Here is a 19,295-nt window from a genome sequence, read left to right as displayed (position 1 = left end):
CCTTGGTTTTCCTTTCATCCAATCACTTATGAATTTGCTAGAGCACTTTTACAAACTCAGCCTGTTTTGCTGGGAGGGTTTTTGTGCTCTCTGCAGGAAAGCTCCAATCCCTGCTAGATTTGGTTCAGGTTTCAGCTCCTCCCACTGGGACAGCTGTGAACAGAGGAAGACACTGTTGTCAAAGCGAATTATTCTGGTACAAAGTGGGTGTATGTTGTTCTTTAGAATTTCTGTCTAGAAAAATGCGTTGGTTAAAGGACTTTAAATAAGGGGGTCAATTCAGCTGCGTTTTTTCTTTTCGAACAGGGAGCTAGAGAAGTCTTGTGCACTGAAACTTCTCTGAAAAATGTCTGGTTCCCAGATGTTTGATAAAGCAAATACAATGGAACAAACTGTTCATTAAGGGCAGAAGGAGGGGGGACGATACAAGATAACAAGTTAGCTTGCAACGATAATGAGAGACTTTGGATAACTTGTGCCTGCTATGTTTGGAAACTGCACTTTGAAAAGTTTTAGTTGGGAAATGCTGTAAACTAACAGAGTATTTGACCTCCACCTTGTGAGTAATAGCTGCCAGGAATGGATAGTATATAGAAGCAGCAGCAGCAGCAGCAAATGGAAACACAGTATTTCAAAACAGAACTCTTGAGTTTTAAAAAACCAATAGATTCTGCATCATATTCTTAATGATAGGAATACCTTTTTTAAATTTTCAGCATCTTCAGATTGAAAGAACTGGACATTTCCTTCCTTGTGGAGACTGATATCATGTCACTCCTTTAACTATCCCAACAAAATCCTTTAACTGTTACCAGCAAAATCCTACTAATTATCCAAAGAAAAGATGCATATATAACAAGCAGTAACAAAAATGATAGTTAATATCCATCCCTATTAGGAATATTTCCTCATTTGGATTTTTCAGTAGCTTCATGTAAAGATATAATCTTTGCTGTGCATTTTGTTCCAGATAAAAGATTCTAAGTCTTCTAAACGTCTCAGAATTTGTCAATTACTTGACAAATAGGTTTAGAAAATCCACTGAGTTACATATATGTTTAAAATATAAAATAACTATGTGGAAAAAAAAAACCTGGAAAAAAGCCTAGACTTTCTAGACAATTGAAGAGTTGAAAACCCTTCCAAACTGGATTGCTTTATAAATTTTATGGTTAATTTGAAATCTATCCTCTATAATTTTGCTAGAGAATGCAATATACACATTTACACACATCCGGCTTAGTGGCTAGCTTCACACATCATATATGTATATTTATGTGTATGTGCATATGCATATATGCCTATACACACATATGCATATACTTATGTAGATGCCAACACTTAGTTTTAAAAGGGAGGAGGGGTACAAGGAAGTTATATAGAGACCACCCCAGCCTTTTTTGCAACAGGTGTTGGAGTGGAGACATGAAAAAAATCCCTGTGGTTCTGTTAAGACTTGTAAGAGTAAAGTGCTTTGTCAAGCTGCAAGACTTCTTAATCTCGGAGATGCCAAAACAAGTGCAGAGAAAAAGTTAGCTATTTTCAAGAACTGATTTAAAAGATTCAGCTGTTAACAGAGTTCAATTCCAGCGTCTATCAGGGAGAGAGAACACATGTATTCTGAACCTGTAGGGAACACATCTACTCTAAAGAGAAAAGGAAAAGAATGACACCAAAAAACAAGGAGAAATTTTCAGGTTTCCCTAGAACTTCACATAACTTATCTAATGTGGTTGGAAAAGGTTTCTGTGACTAGTTCAAGGCAGGAGTGTAGGTATAGGTTAAGATCTTGTATTTAGATGAGGTACAACACCCCATAATATAGAAAAGCCATCACATTTCTTCCTTTGATTTTGTAGAAAAAGAAAAATTCCTTTTTTTTTTAGATTTTTTTTTTTTTTTTTTTTTTTTTTTTTTTTTTTACAGAGACCATGAATACAATGGAAAAGCTCTCGGAAAATATTTTCAGCTGTGTTCTGTCTGAGACATTTGCTTGCCTTGTAAGAATACTGCAAGAAAATCTGGTTTAGCTGATACAAAATATTATTTTAAGTATATCTGGCCCTTTATAGAAACTATGGTCCAGATCCTCAGCTGGTTTAAATTGGTATAGTGGTATCAGAGTGAATGGAGTGATGCAAGTTTTCACCAACTCAGAATCTGATCTAATATAGTTTAAAGAACCAGGGACTTGATTTACCACTGAATTATTCTAATTTTTAGTGGAGATGCATCGGTTTAACAAAGGTTTAAAGCAGTATAAAAAGAGCACATTAATATAAATCACAAAATGTTGACAAGAGAGCTCAGTAACTGGACTGCTTGAATGACACTTTGATTGGGGGTAAGGCATGTTATTACATGGTTCTGAAAAGATAATAGCCCATGTACTACCTGAGTGAGGTCTGCTGTCAAAAAAAGGGAGAGTCTGCATGAGGATGGGGTGAGTCAGAGTAAACAGGTGTCCTGTATATTTATAGCCAATATGGATGATGATAGGGCACTTGTAGACAGCCAGCATGGCTATGCAAGGAAGCTAAAGGAGCTAAAGGAAATACAAAGTCTGAGTAAAAGTCACAGCTAAGACAGAAAATATCCTTTTCTTCTGGAAGCTGGAGGCTCCAGTCTTCTGGAGTGAGATAAGTGGTTTCTATGGGTCACACTGATTGGCTTTTCAATGGGAAGAAAAACATAATGCCCACTTCCATGAAATTAGGGTTAGAACTTCCCTTTAACATTTCAGAGTTAATGATTGCCTTAATTCTGTTTCATTGTTAAAAATTGTAGTTTTTGGAGGCCTGAATGAAGTTATATGATTAATGTATTGTCATTATCACTGTGCTAATGTTCCATTGCTTGCAGCTTTGTATATTCTTTGCACAAACAAAAGATTTTGGCCAAGCATTTAAAAAATAGGAGCCTATGTCTGTTCTTACATCCATGTTTAGGCATAACTGGGCACATCTACACATGCGCCTGACTGTAGTTGTTATTGCTAAAGCAAGTATTAAATTACTGTGCAGTAATGGGAGTTACTGTGGCACATAGGCTGTTTCTGACCCTACTGCACAGTAGCTTCAGCATCATGGCTCCTGCCTGCCAACACAATGTTGCCATGTGGATGCGCCTGCTGTGTGTCTAAATAAGGCTTTAGGAGCCTTACCTTAGTTCTTGAAAATCTTGATCAGAGTCCTTTTATCCACTATGAACACATGAAGCAGACATGCAAAACATTTTCATACTTAGCAGCTTGAGGAATTCTGGGATTCATGCATGGATGTCAAGCTTTCTGGGAACCAATGCAACTTTGTATACTTAATTTTTGCAAGTAAGTTACTAGCACTACCATATGAAAGAAGCCTGGGGGAAAAAGCAACCTATAGCACAACTCCTTAGAAAGAGTTTATTTTCTTTCTAAGCATCAATTATTAGCAAGAGTATGGATTGGAAAATAACAATTAGCTGTGTGAAATATGACAGCAGCAACAAAACTAACCGTTAAATCTTCAAAATAAACTGTTGCATGTCAGTTCAGAGCTTCTGAAGCAAATTATTTTTTCTCTGATAACAGACCCAGTACTGCAAAGTGCTGAATTCTTCTCCAGGATCCTCAAATTTGGCAAAAGTCAATATTTCATGGTATTAAGCAACTTCCCAGAAGCACTCAACAGTTCCTAGGATCAGGCCTAGCAGTGTGATAGTACTGTAGCTTTACTGATGCAGGTGCTATCCTCCATCACAAAGAAGGTTAAAAGTAACAGTAACTAACTGGTAAATTTGTTTTGATTGCATTTTATAAACCTTTTCAAATTCTTATGAAAACTCTGAAACTGATATGAAAAAATATACAACATTGTGTAGCTGATGAGTCTTCTGTTAGCTGAAAATATGATCAGTTTTCAAAAGCCAGTTGAACTAGAGAACATATCCATGGAACTTCATACGTAAACTGTTCCTTCATACTTCTCCTGTAGACACAGCATTTATATTCTGGGAAAGAAAAGTGGTCTTGGAAGTAATAAATGTGAGGAGTGCCCAGCTGTTACCAGACTGTGAGAAATAATTCTAAGATTAGTAGAGCTATATTTATAGCTAAAGAAAATAGTTTTAAAAAGGCTCCAACACCTCAAGACATTTTTAGAAACACATTGTAAAGATAACTTTATTTTTCATTTGTGTGTTACATTATATTTCCAAGTTCTGGCCTGGTCTGTAGGCAGAAACTTAGCAGCATGCAAAGCAGCATGTCAGTGAAGAATGTGAAAGTCAGTTTGAACTGTAGAAATTGAGGATGGATGCTATTCTAAACTGACTCCCAACCTCTTGAAGATGGCTTATCACTAGCTGAAACTCTTAGGCAATGTTTTCTATTACAAATGGATCTGAGCTGTCAAGTTCTGTTCCACAACATGACCCAAATGTTCAAAAGTGTTTAGAAACTTCCCATTATAGAAATAAGACTATACTGCAAACTTTCAATCTAGGATTCCCTTGTTTAGAGCAGTTCAGATTTGTGCTTTCTGATGAGGGCTCTTCCAAAGATAGGGGCTGAACTATAAAACTCAGATCCAAGTCTCAGCTTTCAAAAGCTTCAAGAGGCTTTGAATCTGGGGTTTTGTTTCAAGCCTCCAATTTTATACACTCCCCCCCCCCCCCCAGTGATTTCTTAAAAGACACCTATCTTTCTTAATAAGATGTGTTGTTAGCACTCTATTTATTCAATTTGTAACAAGTAGTTCAAAAGGGACCGCTGCATTTGTTCATTTATACCTGATCGACATTACTGACTTTAGATGGTATAAATTAGAGCACAATTTAATCCTTAATGAATAAGCTAGCAAGAGTTCAGTTATCCTAAACTGTTGTTTTTACATAAAGATACATCTAGCAATTGACCAGATTCTGCTTTTATTCCCATTCATGCAAACCTGCAGGAACTCCACTGGCTGTAACGGACTAATTTCAGGTGTACTCAGATGCAACTGAGATCAAATGCTAGCCCAATAACTTCAAATGCAGTCCATACCTGTAAAACTGTAACAAGTATTCATTAAACAAAGTGTACTACCTCACAATTAAATTACACTAGGGAAAAGCAACACTTGATTTTTAATGATGTCCTAATTTTTAATTGGTATTGTTTAATAAGAGGAACAAAAGGTTTGAAAATGCTGACATTGTTTCACAGAATAAAGCAAACACTGAAATACAGTATATATTTCGTGGTTGGAAAGAGACATCTGCTGGACATAATTATAACAACCACCTACTCTGTCTCACAGGCAACCTCTGTGCCAGTCCCACCACCCAGTGGTTAATGAATGAATCACATTTGTGTAGCATCACACATATAGAGAATTCAATTATTATCTGGGGTCTAACTTGATAGATAAGAGAACCTGTTTTGTGAAATGTAGAATCCATTCACTCATTATTAATTTAAGAAATAGAACACAACTCAGTGCTGGAGATTAAAAGTCTGCTTGACTTTGGAAAAATGTGACTTCTGAGCTGCCTTGTGCTACCTTTTGTTGTCTGCTGAGAATTGCTTTCAAACAAGAATCACTGAATTATATTTCTCTCTTGGCTACACAATAAACCTGTGGTAATTTAAATCAAATAAACTAAATGCCCAATGTGGGCTGTTTGAGAAGGTCTTTCTACAGTGCATTAGGCTTTGTCATCTGATTTACCAGGCACCAAACCCAGCAGAGTTTAATCCCTTCCTCTGCCCTGTCCACACAATCAACCTGTTGAGGAAAAGTCTTTGAAAAAAGAAAACATTCAGAAAATTAAAAATTGTGCTGCTGGTGAGGATCATTAATTGTTTATTATTTAGACTATAGTAGCATCTAAGGCCGTGTGTAGATGAAAGAAGGGGCATGTGTGTACAACACTTTAAAATGGGTTAAATGCTTTTGCACCACTTTAATAGTGTTGGAGTTCTATCGGCAGCGTATTGCGCAGTAATTCCAGCTGCTATTGCAAAGTCAGCCTCATTCATAATTTCCCATAGTGCTAGACAATGGTGTGTATATAGCCAGTGACAGAGGGTTCCCCCACAGTTTAAACAGATCAGACAGATATATGCCTAAGCAGGGAAATACCTTCCTCTCTATTTTACAAATTAAAAACAGATTCAAAAGTTCAGGAGTTAAATTTTAATGAGATTAAGGTCCAGATTTTTAAAGATGCCTCCTCTAAACTCTTTCCTCTTGCAGCCTGTGTTCCCTGTGCCAAGATCCAAGCAGGTTGCTGTATCTTTCCCTTCATTCATTCTCACTGGGTATGTCTACATGTGTGCTTTAATATGCAGTAAGCCTATTTTACTGTGCATTAAAACATCACTTAAAAACAATGTTATTTTGCTAATGTGCAGTAAAATAGGCTACTGTGCATGAAATGTTACTCAAAAACTGTGCGTATTCATTACTGTGCATTAAGACAGCCTTATGTGCGTTTCTTTAGTACCCCAGGGCACCTATACATGAGCGTGGAGGCTGCTCCAATGCACTGAAATTTTAGCATGTCGCAGCAGACTCGATGAATCGAGTGTGGCAATTGCCTCCTGCATCTTGTGTATCAGTGTCCCCATGCTTAAAAATGGTGGCAGGGGCACTTGAACTAAATCCCATTGAACAAGCTTTAGTTCAAATGCCCTCAGACATAGGGATGCTGATACAGGAGTTGCAGTGGTGCTTTAATTAGAGTGGCTCTCAGAGCTGCTCTAATTAAAGCACTGCCCTCCCCCACCCCCAGAGCATATGTAAAAGTGCTCTCACATTGGAGGTACTATATTTAATGTGCATCTTAATGCACATGTAGATATGCCCACTGTGTGTTGTGTGCAAATATTTTCTGCCTAGCTGGTGCCAGAGCTGACATGCTGTGGACATCGGGGAAGATTTTATTCCACCTATTAAATGAGTAAGTAGATGTAGATGGCTAAGTGTGATTCTGTTCCAACCCTCTTCAAGTCCTGAAAATCCTTTAATGCATTTATGTTTATAACATGCCATCATCTTATTCTTAAAACTGAGTCACAAAAAAGAAACAAGGAAGAATAGGACCTACCCACCTTTTGCATTAACCATTTTTCAGGGACTTGAAATAAAGGATGAGGACATGCACAGCAATTGAACCATTCCCAAATGTCACCGATTGGGAACTTATTCACAATTTTGTGAAGTTTTGTGGCTCCAACACCAGGGGGTAGGAGTGAGCACCCATTCCAGCATGCTTCACAATGAGTGAGTGGTGGGAGGGTGGGGGGGGTGGAGAGAAGTGGTTGCACCCATGCTTTAAGAGTCCCAGAGGGTAGGTGACTAGTGCCTGGGGGCATTTTTACTATTCCACTTTCACTCCTCTCCTAGACATGAGTTCAGTAAGCTTCAACAGCATGTAATTGACTGTCTGCAGTGTGCTTGCCTAAGTGGGGAGTGGATGGGGACAGAAATTCTGGGACCTATGCTTTTTGGTTCCTGGTGGTGCAGGGATATGGTGAGAGACTCTAGTAGAGTAGGGAGTCAGGATGCAGCTGGCTGTTGGAAAGATAGCTTCTATTGAAAAAGCAGTGCAATGGAGCTCATTGATAAAAAGTGCCAACAAAAGGGGAAAATGGCACAGTAGACTTCTGGCTATATACCAGAGCAGCTAGTTGCAATGATGTGTGTGTTGGGGTGAGCAGCAATACAGTGTGGGACGCCTGGAGGACTGACCAGATCTGTATTACACAACTCTTGGCATCTACATATAACAATGAATTAGTTCACAGTGAACCAGTTCAAAATAGTACTTTACTTTTCAGGTACACTTTTGAACTTTTCCAGGTACACTTTTCCAGGTAGATTTAAACCAGTTCAACAGGCTTCTATTTCTGTCCATGTTTGGTTGAAACTTTATTTAAACCATTCCAAGAATTATGTGCGTCTATGCCCAGAATCTCACTTTGGCATCTTTATCCACTTATGCATCTAATAGTTACAATAGAACTTGGCCCATGACTTTAATCACCAGCTCAAAGTGGCCTATTACCCCTCACAAAACTTTGAACCAATATTCCTTCTCTTGTTTATGTTATAGTTGTTGGAGGTTTATTTCTACTGTTTTGCTCCTTTCACTGCACTAGATAGCATCCTCTTAGTCCTTTGTGCCATTCATGTACTTCACTTCTCCTTGTTCTTCTATCTTGGGGTAACTAAAGACTGAACCTCTTTGTTATTCTGGTCATAGCCTGGGCCCTATCTGTCCGGATGTACATGTTATCTTCTGGTACTCTTCATGTTGTCTTCAGATTTTTCTATTGTTGTCAAGAGTCTGTAGCAATTTTGCCCTAAAAACCAGGGGGTATCTGTTTCTCCTCCCAAACAGAGAGAGCAAACAGCAGGATCAATATTGCCTTAAAGTATGCTTCAGTATGTTCCAAATGAGAACCCAGTTATCTTTTTTAATAAATCAGTTTTATTGAGCATTATAACACATTAACTATAAGCATACATATAGATATAATTTTAGCAGTTTCAGTAATCTTAGCAAGAGACAAGTAATTTTACAATTACAAGCAAGTAATTTTATATTACCAGTCCTAATAAGATACAACTTGGGAGCTGGCCAGGCTTCCAGAGTGGGCAAAGTTTCTTGAAAGGAGAGGAGATATCTTCAGTTCTCAGGCATTGTTGGGGCAAGGGGATGGGAAAGAAAAAGGAAGGAGAAGGATAGAGAGAGAGAGGAAGGGAAAAGTGGTGGGGGGTAATATTTATAGTCCTTTAATCACGTAGCTACCAGTTAGGTCACTTTTATATCTTTCATCAAAAACTTGGGGTTTGTCTTCGCTTCATCATTGTTTTTCTCTTCTTCTTGGTGCTGGGAGCCATTTGCTTCAGGTATGGGTGGAATGCACCATAACAAGCCCTTTTATCCATAACAAGTGTTTTTAGCATCAGACTCTTGCAGCAAAACAAGCTGCATCAAACCCTCTTCTCTGTAGAGAGCAGGTCATAAAACTACATAACTTCATGAATAACTTAATAACTTAATATTAATAATTTAATAACTTTTAATAACTATTCTCCAACTATTTGGGTTGGTCTATTAAAAGATATCAAATTCACCCAAGGAACTTGTCTGCCTATGTCCTTAGACCAACACGGCTACAACCTACACCCCTGTAACTTCATGAATCCACTCTTAGCTTACTCATGTCAAGGCTGCTCTAGGCCTTGCAGGCCTAAGGGACCACTTCAGTCCTGTTAAGTGTCAAGATGCTGAAGTGACTCCACACTACCTTATATGAATTGTGTTCCACTGCAGCTTGAACTGTTGCCTTTTGCCAGTTCTTTGTGTGGGTATCTGATAATTACATCCAGACCTCTTCACCTGTGTGCAGCGGCCTCAGGTCCTTGGCTCCTAATCTTTAAGACAGATTAAAAGCTACTTGCCTTACCTGGAGTTGTCTTAACTGATTCTGTAGACTACACCAACAATAAGAAGCAATGTCTTGGTTCTTCAGTTCATCAGGCTTTTGGTAACCTACTACCTATCTGCCATGACTACTGATTTTCCTAAGCAATACCTTATCCAATATCATGTGTTGTATGTAGTTAGGTATACACAGCAGTTTTTCCATTGTGAGGCTTTCAAATGACTTGTGGTCAGACCTTGTGCCCAATGGTGAATTGATGGACTTGTTTCTTTTAAATGAACATGTCCTTCATCTGCTTGTGCCGACTAAAAAATTCTGTGGGCTGTTGACTTTACGTCATTGTAGCACCCAACATCCTTTTGAGGCATCACATTGCTGATCTAGCTCTGCTGAATTGTAGTGCTTTAGGACTGAATCATCACTCATGGTTTTCTTTACTTTCTATCTTTTCTAGAGTTTTTTTTAAAAGATGTCCCAGCTGGAGGGCAAGCTAAAAATGGAAATTAGAAAAATTAGAAACAGACACTGCATCATGATATGTTTACAGGCTTCTGATATGTGTGCACAGAATCTGGAAAGATAATTGGCTATTCCTTTGTCCAAGCATTTTCTTAATGTCTGGTTGGAGCTCCTCAGATGTCAAGAGATGACAGATGTAATGAACTTTAATTCTCCTCACCTTCAGCTTTTTTGTATTCAGCCTAATACTCTCCTTCAGCTTCTGGCTTGGGAGTTGTCACAGGTTGGGTCTTAGTCCTGGATTGCTTGTTCCTTGTTATCACCTCCCATAATAAGTGTGTCACTAATTACAGTTTTGATGGCTGAAAGACCTGCTAGAACTTGAATCAGTTTTCAATAGGATATGCTTAAGGGGAATTAATTCAAATGGTAGAGCATTTGCTTAGTGTGTGAGAGGTAGTGGAACAAACGCCTGCATTCTCCAGATCACTGTTGGATGATGTAGTAGGGGATGGTCCTGCTTTGACTAGATGACCTCCTGAGGTTCCTTCCAACCCTAATTTTCTATGATTCTTTGTATGAGGCCAGTCTGATGCTCCTAGGTATTTTTAACTAACAATGCCAGCAAAAAGTTTGGCAAAGATTGTAAGGATGGGTCATCTAGCTCAATATATTAGAACCCATTCTGACTTTGCAAACAATGGACTTTTTTTGTCCTGGACAAATCAAGTAGTATGTCCCTAGTCACTGGTAAAAAGGGATGACTTTTCAATGCTCTATGTTGTGTTTTACGGTTCAGCATAGTTTGCCTTGAGTTGTTCTTAGCACAGCTATGCTGCAATAAGTATAATGGACAATGGAACTCTGCATTTCAACAGTCTTACAAACTGCATGTGGGGATCCATTTCTAATTTTAGCTTATCCTCCAGCTGTGCACCTCTTCAAATTATGTCCTAATACTTGGTTAAGATGCTGGGCAGGACCAACAGTCACTGTTCTCCTTCTTCTCTCATATTCAAGATCAGAATTCAATCAAATTTTTGGCTTGCCCTGTAATGTGTGGTGCTCCTGCATGTCACCTCCTGTAAACTTCAAGCAATAATGTCGCTTCTTTCGTGGGTTTCTTATCAACAGCCTGTATTTGCTTGCTGGTCTCAGAATTGTTTTACTGGGAGTCAACAGCACCTGGTCATATTTCTGCAGGGCATTTAAAAGGGTTGCTGAGATTACAGTGCAGTTGATTCCATGATCAATTGATGCATCTCCAGCAAAACTAGGGAAGCAATTCTTGCACTGTACCCAGGATTGGTGAGACCGCAGCTGGAGTACTGTGTCCAGTTCTGAGTGCCACACTTTAACAAGGATGTGGTAAAGCTTGAGAGAGTCCAGAGAAGAGCCACCCATATGATCAGAGACTTGCATGACAAGCCATCTGAGGAAAGGCTGAGGGACCTGGGATTCTTCAGCCTGAAAAAGAGGAGTCTGAGGGGGGACCTCATAGCAGCTTACCGCTACATCTGGGCCTTACATCAAGGGCTCAGTGAACAACTGTAAACATCCTTGGGTAAAACCAGGAGTAATGGCCACAAACTCCTGGAAGACTGTTTCAGGCTCAACGTTAGGAAAAACTTCTTCACAGTTAGAGTGTCCAGACTGTGGAATAAGCTCCCTCCAGAGGTGGTGCAATTGCCTACCCTGGAAATCTTCAAAAGGAGACTGGACATTCACCTTGCTGGGGTCACCTAGCTCCCAGTTGTCTTTCCTGACTGGTGCGGGTGGGGGGGGTGGGGAGGTGGGGCTGGACCCGATGATCCCCTGAGGTCCCTTCCAGCCTTGCAATCTATGAATCTATGAGTCAGCTTTATGAGTTGAACTGGTTGTTAATCTAATGGCAAAGATGAAAATATAATAGTTGATTGACTAGACACTTTCTCCTGCAAGGGCATGTAGACTGAGAAACAATGGATTGACCAGAATCACACAGCAGACGTCGTCCTCCTCACTGGAAGTCTCTACATCTTCTATCATTGCATGTATGTTTTTCTTCTTGGATTAGCTGCAGCACTGGGACAGAACATAGTTCTGTTTCCCTTATGTCCTGCTTTGGTGTCCCTAGGAAGGCCTTTTGTGTTACTTTCCACAGTACAAAAGGTCTAGTGCATCCAGTGCATCAATGCTTGGCTTGTCTGCTTCTTCCCTGCTTCCTGTAGATTGGTCCTAGGTATTTCTTCTGCAATAGTCACTCTCTTTATTTGATCCTTTTCTTGGAAAGATCAGCTGGCTTTGCTACTTGATGGTATTTGTATAGGGTTAGATCCTTGTCTCTCATCAGTTTCTCTTGCCTCTAATTAGGGAATCTTTAATGTTTCCAAAGTTACATGTAGATGCCAGAGTTCTCAAATCTTCAACATAAGTAACTATAACTACAACAACAAAAGAAAAACAGAATTTCTCTATAGTATTATACTGCTTGGGCCACAGTATGCTCATAATAGCATTGGAGACTATTAGCTATTCCAGTACTGAATTTTTGGCCCTGAAAAGAGCTGTTTACATTGCTGTTGCTTTTGTGTCTGTGAGCTCAAAGATTGAAGTTTGGCTGCTGGAGTAATGACATTCGTTGTGCTTTCGCACTTAGCAGGGAAGACCATGGGCAGGTTGTCATCTTCTTCCAGCTTAATACTGTGCTTCCATCTGGTGCCAAAACCCTCACACCTATCACGTTGACACACAGATGAACACTGCCATACAAGTAGTAGTAGTAAGCTGTTCCAGTACCTCAATCAGTAGACCTTGCAAAAGTGTCTCACTCCTCAAATAAAAGATATGTGATTTACCCAAAGAAACTTGTCTGCCTCAATCCTCAAGCAGTTTTTCTAATGAGACTGTAAAGAGCTTCATTTATTCAGCTTTTTTTCCCCACATGCAACTCTTTGCAAAGATTTAAGAATGATTAGGGGCCTGGGTTAGCTTGAAGAAGAGAAAACTGATGGGGGGATTTGATAACAGTCTTTAAATACTGAAGGATAATTATAAATAGGATGGAGAAGGGCTTTTCTCTGTGGCTGTAGGGGACAGGACTAGGAGCAACAGCCTCAAGGTGCAGCAGGGGAAATTTAGGCTGGAGATTAGGAGGCATTTTCTGACTATTAGGTGGTCAGGCATTGGAACAGGCTACCTAGAGAAGTTCTTCACGCTTAGAAACTTTTAAGTAGGTTAGACAGACACTTGCCTGGGGTGGTTTAGACAGGGATGATCCTATCTTGAGCAGGGGGCTGGACTAGATGACCTTGTGAAGTCCCTTTCAGCCCTATATTCCTATTATTCTTATGAGTTCTGGTTTCCATTGCTTCCCTGCTTGGAGAAGATTTTATTGGTCTGGAATCCCAGCATTCCTGGTGGTCTGAGTATCTCTATGCTGTCTTTTTTGTTCTGTTTTTATGTGCTTTTTTGTTTTCCTGAATTTCATGATACCCTCTTTATTCATCAGACCAACCACTACCGCTATATTTTGTCCACTATGTGCTATATCATAACTCTTTATTAAGGGAACTGTTTACAGGGGCACTGCAACTGTGACTAGCATTCAAACCATGTACACACAGATAATGTTCCCTCTAAGGTCTGGTGGTCCATGAGCGTGCTGCTTTGGTCCATGAGCAGCTTAGAGGGAACACTGATGCTTGCTGTGTTTGCTGGAGGTCCCAGAGCTAGGCATGTCCAGGAAGAAAGGCTGTCTGGGAAGCCAGCTACTGGGCTTCTCCTCCTAAGGGATGGGACTTACAGCTCAGGAGCCTGGCTGCATGCACCATTGCTGCCTTCCAGTCACCTTGTGGCTGTTTTCCTGGGCTCTCAGGATCAGGCACAGGGAGAAGGAGGAGGAAAATGTGCAGCAGCTTGGGAAGCCGGGGAACCTTTTGTCTGGCAACTGCCCATGCTTAGGCAGGTTTCTTGCTCTCCAGCACGGCATCAGAGAGAAAGTGGCTGCAAACATCCCCCTGCCATCCCCTCCCAGAGAGAGCCTGGAGCCAATGATGAACATTACAGGACCTGGCAGGTCAGCTGGTGGGCTAAGCGCACCTCTGAGGCAGTGCTCATGTGAGCCTTGGTAAAACACGACTCCATCCCCAGAGAGCTGCCTCCCACCTCCACGGGACCAGCTGCACGTGGCTGTGCCTCTACCATCATGTTCTGCTCAGCACAGGCTGCCTGGGCTCCTGTCTTGCTCCATCTAGAGCATCTGGGCAGTCCCCCGAGCCAAACCCCACCAAGAGAGCTCACACCTCCCAACAGGGGCTGTCAGAAACCCATAACCATCACCCCTAACCCCCCCACAAAAGATCAGGCACCTTCAAGCCAGCAATCCTGACTGGGAGTACATGGGTATCTCAGTGTGCCCACCCCTCCCCACTTCTGCAGCAGACTGTGGCCGGGTTGGGGCGGGTGCGTGGCATTAAAAAGTTACTGCACGGCAAGATTTTTTCTTGTGCATGGCTGCGCACGCGCGCAGCTTAGAGGGAACCTTGCACAAAGAGAGTTTCTTGTGTCCAGTGCATAATCTTCTCTTCTCTATCCAGTGCTTCTGCTCCCAAGTTATAGGGATGTTGTTATATAAATATCTGGTTCATACCCAGTCATATGAAGCTGGATAAAAAGAGGCTGGGAAATTTATGCTCCCCTGATTTAACTTCCCGATGTTTCAAAATTTGTCATTTCAATTATATTCCAAAATTCAGAAGGGTCAGTCATCTCTGCTGATGTTTCCCCTCAATAAAAGGGACACGCACAACTTTCACTTATGCCTCTAAATGTTCCTCGCTAGCATCGCTTTCACAGAACTCCAATTTCTTTTGTGCCAGTTTGCCCCCATTCTCTTTTCCACATTTGTCAGTGAATGTGAAAGTGCAAAAAATTTGGATTTCTACAAATGAGATGTGTAAACATATGTCCTTCACATGACGAGGCAACTAGAAACCCAGCATTTCTCTGTCTCCCTTGGTGGACAGGGTAATGTGTAGGGCAGGCAGGGAGATGAGATGTAAATGTATAAAGTCCCGCATTCCTGAACAACCCCAGGGAGGAAAGTAAATGCTTAGTATGAGCTTCTGGGATCCCCATGAGGCAAAAGTAACAAATCTGAAGAATATCCACTACAAAAAGATGGTAGATAGCTGAACACAACATTGCAGTTGAGCAGCCTCTGGCTGACCTAAATGAAAAAAAACCATAAAACAAAACCATGGTGTTTACATAAAGTATTACTTATTAGGGCTGTGCAAAATTTCACCTGCAGTTTTGTTTCAACGTTCTTTCAACTAATTTTAGCTCAAAACAGCGAAATCAAAATGAAACAGAACTTTGAAACAGCATCGAAATGAAACAAGGCAAGTCAAACCATTTTGAAAATTTCGAAATGTTTTGAGTTTCAAAGCTCAAGCTGGGCTTGCCTGCAGGGAAACAGAAACTAAAGTAAGGAGAGGGAGGGGGAAGGAGTGCTCTTATTATTGACTGTGTAGCTGGCCAGTGACTGTCACCCTCCCCTGAGGTCCCTTCCAATCTCAGCGCTCTGGGGGAGGGATGGAAAAACAGCATAAAAGGCAGCATTGTTTGAACTGCCCTGCTTTCTGCCTTGGTGTCAGTTGAGTGAGGGTACACCTTGACAGACACACACAGTGTCACCCACCCATGTCACGAGTTTTGCCTGTCAGCAGCTAGAGGTGCAGGGCCCCAGAACCCAAAAGCCCTGCACCTATCTCCTTGACAGCTGGCAGGCTTCGTGGCCTCAGCAGGGGCTAGCATGCCTGCAGTTTTCACCCTGCTGCGCCTTAACACACACAGTGTCACCTATGTCACAAGTTCTGCTTGTCAGCATCTTGAGGTACAGTTTCCCCCAAGCCCCTGCACCTATCTCCTTGAAACTTGGCAGGTTTTGCAGCCTCAGGAGGGGTAGTATGCCTGCAGCTTTGACCCCACTGTGGCGTAACACATACACATGACACGAGTTTTATTTTCAAGACTCTGAGGTCCAGTTTCCCTGAACCCCCTGTACCTATTTCCTTGAAACTGGGCAGGCTTCATGCCCTCAGGCTACCATTCCTGCAAGTGTCATCTAAATCAGGCTAGAAATGACAAAGTTATAGGCTGTTTCGAGCTTCCCCATTATAGCCTATGGGTGAAACATTGACATACCATTGAAACAGCATCGAAACAGCAAAACTGTTTCATCAAAACAAAGCGGAACAGTGGTTTCAAATCAAAGCAACCACTCGAAATGAAATGCTGTTCTGTTGAAACGTCAAAATGCAAATCAAAATGGAACAGTGCCATTTCACACAGCCCTATTACTTATATACATGGCTAGGAGCAAGTTTTCAATCATAAGCAGAACTGCTGTTCCATCCTGTATCTGATCCTGCATTGTCTGAAACAAATTTGCAGTTGTGTCTTGCACTATCATATAATGCATCTTTACACGGTGAGAAATCCCCACGCAGTGAGATGAGAGAATCAGTGACATGCAGCCCCCTATAGAGTTGCGTCCTTAATTTCAGATGAGCTGAGCCTTTGCTTTAACATAGGTTTGTCAGAGTAGCTGGCATTACAGAAGAAGGTAATCTTGTGGTTTAAATATTAGCCTTGTCCAGATCTGCATTCATCACATTGCTCTCCCACAGATTTACTGTGTGACTTTGGGCAAATCACTTGACATGTCTATGCCTCTGTTCTCCATTTGAAAAACAGGGATAAAAGAGCTTTCCTACCTTGCCAGAAAGGATGTATATATTAGAGCAGTGATTTTCAACTGTTAGGTATGCAAACACCTGCACACAATTTACAAAATAAACTCAGATATTTCAAAGAGGAATTTATAGTTTCAAAAGCATTCTGACCTATAATGGTGTCGGTGGAGTTCTTTGTAACAGAAGGATTGCTCTATTATTTTTTCCATAGTCAAAAAATGGGTGAAAGCTAAGAGCTGGCATTTTATGAGGTGTGTCTTGAGTCTAGCAGGGGTTGCCTTGAGTCTAAAAAGGCCGAGATCTGTTGCACTGAGATCCATTGCACTGAGCTTGTGAGGTGCTCAGAGGTACTCATTAGCTACATGGGATTTACAAGGTCAAATTTTAAATGTGGAGTAAGCTCACAATTATCTTGATGCTGGAATAGATGCAATCAGACCAAGGTTCGGGAGTTTAGCATCTTTTTCCAAACACTGAAGAAAAAGTGGCATAGCATCGCTGCACACTTCACTTTCACCCTCTTGCAGGGCACATGTCCTGCTCATATATTTCCAGGATATGCAGGTACTACCTGAGAAGGTGTGGCAAGGCCAGTCCTGGGTGTTGAAACTTAGCACCTGGACTTTGGTTTTGTGCATCGCAGTGGACCTAAGATATACAGTAACTCTCCTAGCAAGTACCATCCCTGTCATGTGTTTATTGCTAAATTCATGTGTTGAAATAAAAATGGAATGTTTTATTACCCCCATAAGGATCAGCAGAAGAAATGTGTATGCCAAGATATAGTTTAAAGCATTTGCAAGAAAGAACTAGAGACAAGATAAGATTTTTTTAAGAAACCCAATTCTCAGTTATTTTTCATGTTTATCACATTTTTGTTTGCCTCTTTAATACCTGTTTAATTAGTGAGTAAATATTTGTTCAAGTGGTGTAAGGTACTGATGGTGCTAGTAGTTTGAAGTCCTCTATTTATTCTTAGTTTATTTATCTTTACTCAGGGCAGACTGTGTTGACGTGAGGTCCAGCCACATGGCTCTGCCAGTGACATCAGTGGATTGAAGGGAATGCTCTCTAGGGAGGTGAAAGGTAAGTCGGGCTTAAGTTTAACTTGGTTCTGTGCCTGTTCCAGGAATGACTGCCAGTTACATAAATTCTGCGTGGTGATTTTTTCATTGGACCACTTATCCCTTAAGAAGTGATCAGAGCTGCCCAAACATACCCGTAAAGTTTACTACACTTTCAATATATACACAAATGAATTCTGAAAAGCAGAATGAGTGGTACCATATAAAGTATATATCCATCATTCTCTTCAACTCCTATACAACACGTAGGTTTGATATATATTCCAGAGATGCATTGTTTGTGACTGCTTGATTGTTTGGGCCACTGAGCAACCTATTTTTCTGTTAAGAACACTATAGAAATACATAATGTTGAGAAGGCTCTGTAAAGAGGAGTTGAGGAAAAGATATTCAGGAAAAACAAAGAATATATATGGGAAAAGCAAAGAAAGAACAGGGTGTTCAAGAGCACTAGACCCATTAAAAAATTGGAAATACTTTTACAGGGCAAGGACTAGATCAGGAGTGGGCAAAATATGGCCTGTGGGCCACATCCGGCCCACTGAGGGATTTTTTTCCCAGCCCCCAGTGGGTCCCTTGATCCTGCCCAGCCCAGGCAGATGTGTCCTGCCTCCCCTGGGAGCACAGTGGGGTTGGGGCAGTGTGGCAGCTAGATTCTATAATCCCGGAAGTCCTGAAGGCAGTGGCTTCTTCTGGTTGCCACTGTTGGATCTGGCCCCACTTCCTGGGCATTCTGGACCATCTGCCCCACATCCACCACTGGGGGCGGGACCTGAACAGGCATGCAGTTGGGTGACTGGGACGGGGACACAGGATGGCTGGGAGCAGCATCCAGGAGCAAGATGGGCAGGGCCAGAGAGACCTCAGGATCTTGGAGTGGTGACAGCCCAAGGGTGGGCCCCATGGCAGAGCTATGATCTGCTGCCCACACGCCCCTGCGATAGGCACTAGTTCCGCAGGCAGGGGCATGCAGGGAGCAGACTGCAGCTCTGGCCCAACCTTGGCCCTGGCCTTGTGCTATCACTGCCCCAAAATCCTGGATGCAGCTCCTTGCCCACCCATAGCCCCATCACATCTGCCCAGACAAGCACCCTGCCCTACCTACATGGATCTTGCCCCTAGTGGTGAGTGCGTCCATGGACTGGGTCCAGCTGTGGCAGCTGGAATGATGGCCGCTGCCACCAGGAAGACCTGGGATCTTGGGGTGATGACAGTGCAAGCCTGGGGCCAGAGCCAAGATCTAGTCCCTGCATGTCCCTGCCCGTGGAACTGCTGCCCAGTGCAGGGGCATGTGGGTACCAGATCACAGCTCTGCCTTGGCCCAGCCCTGTCACCACCTCATGACCCTGCCCCGTGACCCTGCCCCTTGCTTTCCCGTCCCTGTGCTGAACACTACTCCTTGCCTGCCTGCAGCCCCATCCTATGTAGGAAGTTTTGGTGAGCTGTTGCATGGGGGAGGGGGAAAGGGGGAGGTGATGACTCAGCCTGCAACAGCTTAGCAAAACTCCCTGTGTGGCCTGCAGGCCCCAATAATTGCCCACCCCTGGACTAGATCAATCAGTCCAAGTAATTCTGACTAAATTCATTGTC

This window comes from Alligator mississippiensis, chromosome 3 (assembly GCF_030867095.1).
Source record: "Alligator mississippiensis isolate rAllMis1 chromosome 3, rAllMis1, whole genome shotgun sequence".
In the NCBI taxonomy this organism is placed as follows: domain Eukaryota; kingdom Metazoa; phylum Chordata; order Crocodylia; family Alligatoridae; genus Alligator; species Alligator mississippiensis.
Note: the sequence above shows the minus strand (reverse complement) of the source record.